This window comes from Apium graveolens, chromosome 3, assembly GCF_009905375.1.
Source record: "Apium graveolens cultivar Ventura chromosome 3, ASM990537v1, whole genome shotgun sequence".
Classification (NCBI taxonomy): domain Eukaryota; kingdom Viridiplantae; phylum Streptophyta; class Magnoliopsida; order Apiales; family Apiaceae; genus Apium; species Apium graveolens.
In genome coordinates, this window is record NC_133649.1 from 164357404 (window position 1) to 164367554 (window position 10151).

Sequence of the window (10151 nt, forward strand, 5' to 3'; positions counted from 1 at the left end):
TTTCTGAGTGTATTTAATTGTAAAATCCATATTTAATTATGGAAATTTTCAAAAATCATGAAACTTATATTTTTTTAAGTTCATATTATTCTGAGAATTTTAAAATTATTTTGAAAATTTTCGGAATTCGTTTCACCAGCGCGTCGTTTCGTTATATGTTTAAAAGCGGGTACAAAGTGCACCTTAAAAATTGTTTTAAAATTTCAAAATTTATGTTTTTGTAAACTTCAGGATATTTAAAAAAATTTATGATTATTTTGACAACGTTTTGATTAAAATTTATTCACGAGTTATATCGTTAAGAATATACTAAAAGCGAGGTGCCAGGCTTGCAGTCTGTCGGGATATAAATAAAACAACACGTATCCATTTATTTGGGACACGTGTCGTGCAATTGTTTAGCAGGGAGGGGGAGTCAATTGTTTCACTTTCTCTTCACAGTCTCTCTCGACTTTGTCTCTCTCGAATACTCTCGTCTCCTCTCTCTGTTTCTCTCGCGAATTCTCTCTCATTATTTCTTTTCTTTCTCTCGTTCTTTCTCTATTTTTCTGGCATTCTTTTCTGGCTTTCCGTGTTACTCTGGTCTCGCCGCCGCCACGCTTTTGTTCCGGTGAGCTTGGTGACTCTATGTTGCTCAGTTGGTATATGCATGTATATATATATTTGTATATATGTGTGTGCCCTGTGTAATTGTGTGTGTGTGTTGTGGTGGCCGTGAGGCTGTGTGTGCGGTGGAAGATGGTTGTGCAGGGTGTGTGGCTATGTTCTGTGTTGTTGGGCTTGGTTCTGTTGGTTTTATTTTGGGCCTTGCAGTTTGGGCCTGGTTGTTTGGGCCTTTTTCTGTTGGGCCGAGATTATGCAGTTCGGTTGATTATTATAAATTTGATTATTATTTCGTTTTCTGCAGGAAATTAATTTGATTATTATTCGTGAAATAAAAACTTTCATTGCGGGAAATAATATTAATCAGTATAATTTATTTGGGGACCCGTATTATATCGGGCGCCAATAAATTGTGCTGTCGTTGACGATGAACTTGGTGAGTCAACGGTGGACGGTGATGACGATGTTCTGAGTCCTAAATTTTGTAAATAAAATAAAATAATTCAAATAACCAGTTTCGTATGTAAATAAATTTGGAATTGTGAAATGGTGTTACGAATTGAGATTGTGAATTGTTGTGAAATTTGGACGTCGATTGCGATCGACGGGTAGTCTTATAAACAATGAAGTTGCAGCAAAAAATTTCTAAAAATATATTTTTAAACGTATGTATTTATATTATACGTATTACCCCTATTTGTGTAGGGATTACGTGATTACGTGATTATGGGTATAATAACTATACGAGTCGGGTTATCGGATTGGGTTATTAGGATTTGAGGATATCAAGCATGTCGATATAATTGAATAGGTCATTTTGTGTTTGTAGATCCCAGTCGAGTTCCCCAGGATTGAATTCAGCGTGAAAGCTACTTAAAGTTTGATAAAGCGTTGCAAGGCAAGTACCCCTGACTATTTTTTTATGGTTCAGTACGTATGAATAGCTAAATATTTTATTCTCGTAATGGAACATAAACGTTTTATGTTGCGTATCCCCTGTAGTTATAAATCACTATTTTCAAATTGTTTTGGGGAAAAGTAACTTTAAAAGGTACCTATCTTGAATGAAATGATTTGTGAACTGGATTTTATATGTGTGCTGGTTAAATAAATGATTTTAAAAATGAGATAGGTACAAGTGTTTTGAAAACTGGATAAAACGGTCAGATATGGGATACATTGGGGCCGGAGTAGGCCTATTGAGGTGGCGTAAGAGGCTAATTCGGTTGCGCGTAATATAAAACCGATTAGTCCAGCAGGTCAAAGGCCTAGCTAGTCTCTGAGTTCCAGAACAGGTAAATGGGATGGCAGTTAGAGCCGTCTGGTATTGATAGCCTGATCAGCTATCTTCACATATCCGCTACGTATCTGATTTGGATTTGTGATTCCCGTAAAGCATAAGTAGTTGATACAACGGTTTTATAAAAGTGATTAGCATGCTAAAATTGAACTCGGGAATTTACACAGCACACTACTATGTTGTTTTGATAAAGCATGCTAGTTAGTGATATCCAGTTATCTCCGATTTTCATTATAAAATGTTGATATCATGATTACAGCTATGTTCCTATTATTGTTACATTACTGCTTTTATTCCATTATTTATATGTTGGTGCTGCTGAGCGATTATGCTCACCCTTGCAAACTGTTATGTATATCTAGCAGATGCCTAGAAGACTAGTCAGACATACCCGTATTTCCGCCCCTTTTGGACCCGGCTCCTCTGAGGTAGTTTCTATCAGGCCATGAGGTCTGGTGAGTTGCTGAATAAAGTTAGAATGTGTTAGATATTGAATAAATGGGTTTGTAATAATGTGAATCTGAACCATACTTGAACCTGGATCGGATCTTGGTTTGGGGTCAAGTTAGTATATTTTAATAATAATCTTGTTGTTTATATTATTGGTAATTGTGTTTGGTGACGTCAACTCCTGACCCCGGGGTTGAGCCCGTCACAATTACCTTATAATCGTTCTCGCATAATTGACTAATGGAGAGAATATTGTACTTTAATCCGGTGACCAATTGAATGTTGGAAATTTCAACTTTCTGATTTCCGATATCTCTGATCCCGACAATATTTCCTTTACTACTATCACCAAATATTACGCTCCCCTCAGTAACCTTTTTAATGTTGTTCAAGGGTGACTTTTTACCGGTCATATGTCTTGAACATCCACTATCAAGGTACCATATGTCTTGTTTCGCGGCAAGACAAACCTACAAACATGATTAGTTAAATTTATAGGTACCCCTTTGTCTTGAGGATCCAGGGGTTAGTACATTGTCTATAACATTTGATTTTTTATGAAAGAATCTAGGCATGGTATAATTATCATTAGGCACATATATATTTCTAGATGCATAAGGCCTAGTTTGAGGTTGATAATACCTAGAGCTATCATGAAATATTGATGGAGCATGATAAACATTATATTTATTATTAGCATGGTAAGTAGCATAAGCATTATTATTAAAGGGTTGTTGCCTTCTAAATGTATTACCATTTACGTGATATTGTGTGTTTCTATTTTGAAACATAGTAGGTTGATGAGACCATTGTTGCCTTGGATTTTTATATTCCATATTTTACAAGGCACATGTTTATCATTTTTCTTGTATGATTCTTTGCGAATCCATACATGCTTCCCCTTAATTTCACCATTCTTGAATTTGCAATATTGAATGGTATGTTCCATTTTATTGTAATAAGAACATTTATAAGATGGTGATTTGGGTGAAGTCTTTATTAGTGATACAAATCTCCGAGTATTTCCTTTCGGAGGAGAATTTTTATTATATCCCAAACCTTCATGATTATATGAGGTTTTTGTAAGCACCATTTGATCCAACATCTTATTGCCTTTTGTAAATCTTTTAATGACTTCTTCAAGATTTTCATTCTCTTTATTTAAGGCATTAATCTTGTTGTTAAGGATTCTTTCTTGATCCTTAACTTGAGCTATGAGTTTATGATTTTCTTCTTTTAACCTTAGAGCTTCACTTTTAAGCTCATTGGTTTCTAATAGCTCCTTTTCTTTATCAAGATTGTCTTTATAAGATATTTCTTTATCTTGGACATTTGATTCATTTAGAATCTTTAAGTGCAATAGATCAACGTGAAGTTTACAAATATTATCATTCAATTGTATCTTTTCACGTTCTATCTCTTCGTCTTTGAGAATTAATGATATATTCTCCATCTCAAGATTGAGTATATTTTCTTGAATTTTATTTACCTCAATCTTGATGAGATGGTTTTGATCTTTTAGAGATGTAATCTCGTTCTCATCTTGGACTTTTGAGTCCATCATCCGAGTATATTCTTTAATTTGAGTATGATGAATTTCCTCAATTTTCATCTTCTCGGACCATAACAAGTGGAACCTTTGTTCAACATCTTTATATTTATTTTTATAAATTACTACAAGTTCAATTAAATCATGCTTATTCATATCTATGAGGGATAAATTAGATTCATCTAATAAAGATTTAATTGAGACATAGTTAGATGTTACCTCTTGATTTAAAGAGGAGATTTCTGTTGAGGTAGTTTCATCTCCGAGAGTCATTAAGCATAGATTGACCACTTCTTCACTAGCTTCCAGAGCTTCTTCATCTTCATTTAGATCCCAACCATTTTCGTCCACGAGACTTCGTCCTTTTGAAAGTTTAGGACATTCTCTTTTATAATGACCGGGTTGTTTACACTCGAAACACACATCTTGTGTTTCCTCCGGAGATGGATCTTTAGGTTTTGGAGGAGTGTAAACAGGATGGTTTTTAGAGGTATTGGCATTACTATAGGTATTTATATTTTGATTACTTTTGTCTTAATTGTAGCTCGTTGATGGATAATTACTCTTATAGTTGGAAGAATAATTTTGAGAGTAATTTGGCCTTCCGTTAGAGTTAAAAACTTTTTGTTGATTATTTAATTTTAGGAAGCCTTTTCCGTATCTTTGAGCTTTACTTTGAAGCACACGACGAAATTGTCTCGTGAGTAGAGCAATTGTAACACCTCCAAATCCGGGGTCGGGGATCCGGGTTGTCACGAGTTCCATTTCCCTTAATAACACCCAATCTTAATAAATAATCAACTATTATGTACTGTGCCCCACAATAAACACACACACCACAAGTTATAGTCTCAGAGATGAATATCCAAAAATAATCACAAGTCGTTTTATTCCACAATTATATGCCAATACACCTTAAAAGGGTTTCTAAATAAATTTACATTTCTTTGCCATTATTACAATTCATAAATATACATAAATCTGGTTCAATAGTTGAAAACCTAGCCTATTGGTAGCTCCTACCTCAGCTACGGCGGCATCAACGCTGCCAGCAAACTGCGGAACATTTTCTAACCGCTTGCGAATTGGAAGCTTGGTCCTGTTCATCTTGTCTAGCTGATGTTGTGTGATGAAAGAAGAAAGCAAGGGTGAGCAACAAGCCCACCAAAATAATATGTATAATGATATACAATATATGAGCATTCTCATAGTACTCATGAAAGTCTTGGTCAAGAAGAAATGAAGCAAGCTGGTATCTTAACGCGACTAAGTCGCAAAATATTCAGTATATATATACATATATACTTTTCACAATCTTTGAAATCCTCTGACATGTATAATATACACAGAGTTCCAGTTTATAACTGTATAAAAATATCGTTGCAAGGTGATCTCATATATCTAACCTTGTCTCAACGTTTTTCTGAAAATATTTGACATGCACAAGATAATCATTTACTAGATATAAGTTTAAAAGATGAAGTTCCAAGATACTCCAATATACTTATATCTTTTCCAAATACTACTTGAACTACCACTATTCAAGTTATAATCAGTTTCAAAAGTTCATCACATAGATGAGACTACAAGACAAGATTTGAATAGATTCAATCTTTGAACGTCATTATAAATAATGAAGTTACGAGATACTTCATTAAGTCCCGATATATATATATACCTATATATATACATTTCATACACTCCTTGAAAACCTCTGTTATGAAAATTATAAATAGAGTTGCAATATCCAATGAATTTTGGAAAGGAGAAAACCTTGGCATAAACCTGATATTTTGTTGATCAGGCAAAGATACCAATAAGTAACCTTTTCTACTAGTAGATGGACGAATTCCCCACTGGTCATCACCCTGGCCGCAATAGGACCTTATGCTGGACTGCCACTCAGCCACTTACGCATTGGATGGACTCCCACTGAGCCACTTACACTTTCATGGACGCCCACTGAGCCCATGTTGCTTATGCCGACTCAAATAGATGGACTTACTTCCCGAATGTTGGGTAAGTAATCAATTCATTTATTAAAACAGCAACCTCGTTGCCAATATAAAATACACCAGAGAGCCGGATCCTTTAGATTTTTTTGAACGAGTATTCAAGTCCCCTTCAAAAGGAAGATCTTAAATTTAAAAACGAGTTTTGGGATCCGCTCTAAACTTTAAAAGTCAATTTGAAGACTTGAAAACATTTTTTAAGAATGTTTGGAGTACTGCTGATTTATTAAAATAAATCAGTCCCAATATATTAGAAAATATCTGAATATTATTATTTAAATAATAATATTCCCAAAAAGGATAATCTCTATAAAATAATCGAAGTAGAAGTATTAAACTCATACTTGAAATGGGTATTAAATAACCAAAGATATACTTATACGAAAGTACTATCTTTATTTGAATAATCAAAAATAAGTTTGATTATTGAAACATTATTCTTTAATAAAATAAAGAATATTACTCAGTAAATAATCGAAGTCATAAGTCCTCGAATGAATATTCAAAATAATATTCATTAATAAAATAAACGGAGTTATAAGCCCTCAAATGAATATTCAAAATAATATTCATTAATAAAATAAACGGAGTTATAAGCCTCCGAATGAATATTCAAAATAATATTCATTAATAAAATAAACGGAGTTATAAGCCTCCGAATTAATATTCAAAATAATATTCATTAAATAATATAAACTGAGTCACGAGTCCTCGAATGAATATTCAAGTAATATTCATTAAATAAAATAAAGTTATCGAATAAACCTTATTCGATTAATAGTTTTGAAAACTATATCAATATATATATATAACTATATATATATCATATACTCGGGAACATCTACTCCCGGTTTTAGAAAAGGTATCACCTTTGGGTCCCCTATCCTCAGGGTATACGCAACTACTGTTTATCTCTAGCATAGGTATTATGCAACTAATAAGCATTTGTACCAACAGATATATAAATCAAGAATACGAAACAGGCATGAATATATACCATATCACATGCTACAATATATCACAAGAATTTGCTAATAACAAACTTGCATTTATCACAAGATCATGCATATACACATATACATCACAACAACAGTTATACGGGTAGAAAACTTGCCTGAGCGAATGGGGGTTACAAATGGCTTGGGACGAGTCTGGTAACCTATAAACAACATATAAGCTGGGATTAAACCAAAGTCACTTATAAATCTATACTTTAACCAATTTAGACTCTAACGCTCGCTTTGCGCTTACCAATTCACTTAAGTCGCTCGAGTACCCTCGGCTCCACCATTTTTAATAAATTAACCATTACGAGTTTTAAGGCGATTCTTTCGCGAGTGCCTTACCAACTGCCTATTACACTTTACATAAATGTTTCATACTCCAATTAGTCCTTTAAGGTCTTTAACCTATGTTTCAAAGTAATGCGAGGGGTAATGGTTTGTTCGCGAAACGTCGTTACTTAAAATGGCCGTTTCTCCTAAACCGCACATCGGAATCAAACGAACCACATATCAAAACGAAGCTCGTAACATGAACTATCTAATCATGGCAATGGTCAAAACCTAGCAGGGAGTTCTCGGGTCCTAATGTTAAGAATAAAAATAGCCTAAAGTAAATCGGACATTACGACGGCTATGTTTACGCGATTTCCCAAATTAAAACCACTCCAAATCATCTCACAATCAACTCACAATCAACAACAACTCACGATACACATCAATGCTACTGATTTCAGTCATAATAAGCTCAAGGATCTCAATCCAATCATATATTATAACACCTCTAAATTCATCTAAACTACTTAACAATTAAGCTCGAATCATGCTTATCATTCAAATTACCACTCATCCATCCAAACCATCTCCAAACTTCAACATTCAAACTTATTACAAAAGGGGTGTGAAGATTTATACCTTTCTTGGAGCTTTTAATCAATGAAAGATCCTTGGAATGCCCATGGAAGCCCTGATCTATGCTTAAGCTACCTTGAACTTTCATAAAAATCAAGAAAACTAAAGTTATTTCTTGAAGGTTACTATTCACCATCTTCTTCATTGATTTATTGGAAGAGATTTACAAAGAATTAGAAGCTTAAACTCCTAGGATATGCTTATCTAATCACAAGGAAGCTTGCATAATTACCTTTGAATTTATTATGGAGTGGAGCTTGGACTTGATCTTTTCTTCTTTTGGCTTTCAAGAAGAAGCCGAGAGCTTCAAGTTCTTTGAACAAGGAGTTTATTTGCTATTTTGTGAAATGAATTAGTTGGTTTATTTTCTTTATGGCTTGGCTACTTTTAGGTTTTTACCATGGTAATTTTTGCTTGGCCAAGAATCATCCAACAAAACAATTTCACTTGTCATGCTTGTGTCACCATGGTTGTGTCATCTATTTAACACTTGTCCTCTTCTTATTGGTGTGATGACATCATCCTCAGTAACCTCTTTCATTAGCTTCTTATTACTTGGCTAATGACCGCTGATCTGTTATACGGTTCGCTTAACTCTCGTTTTCGTTTATCGTTTGAGGGATCATACACGGGATCTTATTACTTGGGATTCCTTAACCTTTCTCAATACATTATATTCCTTTTATGATCCTCTCTTATAATCCTTGAATTTAAATCCTTTTTATCCTGTTACCTTATACTCAATTCTTTTGGTATCTGGTGGATTTTCGGGAAAAATCAAAGTGTTCGGATTTGGATTCTGACGATCTTTACATACACTTATATACCACATAGAGTACTAATAATATCTCAGAAGATCAATAAAACAACCCCTACATAGTGTGGTATGAAAAGTTTTTTATTCAGCATAATCAGCAAAAAGCACTCTTCATAAGGGTTTCAAAATTTCCAAAAATTGGGGTTATTACAGTCTCCCCTCCTTAAAAGGATTCCGTCCCGGAATCAGATAGAAAATGAGTAGGGATACTTTCTTAGCATTGCACTTTCTAACTCTTACGTAATTTTCCCACATTGTGGTTCTACCATCAAATTCTGACTAGTTTGATAACTCTTCTCCTAAGCACTTGTCCCTTTTTCAGTCTATAACCCTTTCTGGTTGCTCCATATAGGTTACGTCTGGTTGCATGTCTATGCGCTCATATGCCCCTATTTATCTGTCATCCGAATTACACTTCCTTAACATTGATACGTGAAACACGTTATGACTTGCTACATGTTCGGGGGTAGGGATAGCTCATATGCTAACTTCCCAATACGTCTTAATATATTCAAGGGTCCAACAATTCGTGGACTTAAACTTTCCTTTCTTTCCAACCCTCAACAATTCCTTTTTAAGGGAATACTTTTAACAATACAAGGTTCCCTCCTTCATTCTCTTTGTCCTTTCATTGTCAAATCAGCATACTTCTTATGTCCATCTTGGGCTACTACCAGCCGTCCTCTGGTTAGATCTATTACATCCCTTGTCCTTTGGACTATTGCGGGTCCGAGCATCTTGCGCTCTATAACTTCATCCTAACATAAGGGTGATCGACATTGTGTTCCCTCAAGGATCTCATAAGGCGACATCTCGATACCTGACATAAGATCTATTATCGTTAGAAAACTCAATCCGTGTTAAGTGATCATTCCAAATTCTTCCAAGTCTATTGCACATACTCTTATTATAGCTTTTTGCGCTATAGGTTTTGCTTCTCAATACCCACTCTTTTCCAGTTCGTAATCGCTACTACCTTCCGTTCCTAATATTATACTGGTTATACTTTTGCTCGTTAGCATTCTATAACCTTTTAATAACCACGTCAACCTTAGTATCACAAATGTGTTTCCATTCCGAATACAACCACAACTTTACTACTCCTTTTTCAGCTGTTTCTATTTTCCAAAGTTTGATCAATCATATAGAAGTAAGGGAATTTGTTGAGAGATCACTATGATCATGAACACTTGTTATATTGCATAGTTAGTACAGAAGGTGGCCAACCTTTAGTACTTGACAAGCAATTAAACAATAGATGGTATCCTACTCGGCTTCTATCACACAGATAGATAGTCATTCGGCAATACCTCCCCTTCTGGAAGGGTTGTTCTTCTCAGTTTATAAGAAATGAAAAGAAGAGAAAATAATGAATTAAAGAGAATTGTATATATGAAAAAAAAATATACTGCCACAAAATATCTGGCTTGGAACCTACCTCTGAACTATAGAGGTTTGTCATAGGAGAACAAAACATATGTACATATATATCAACATCAAGTATTAT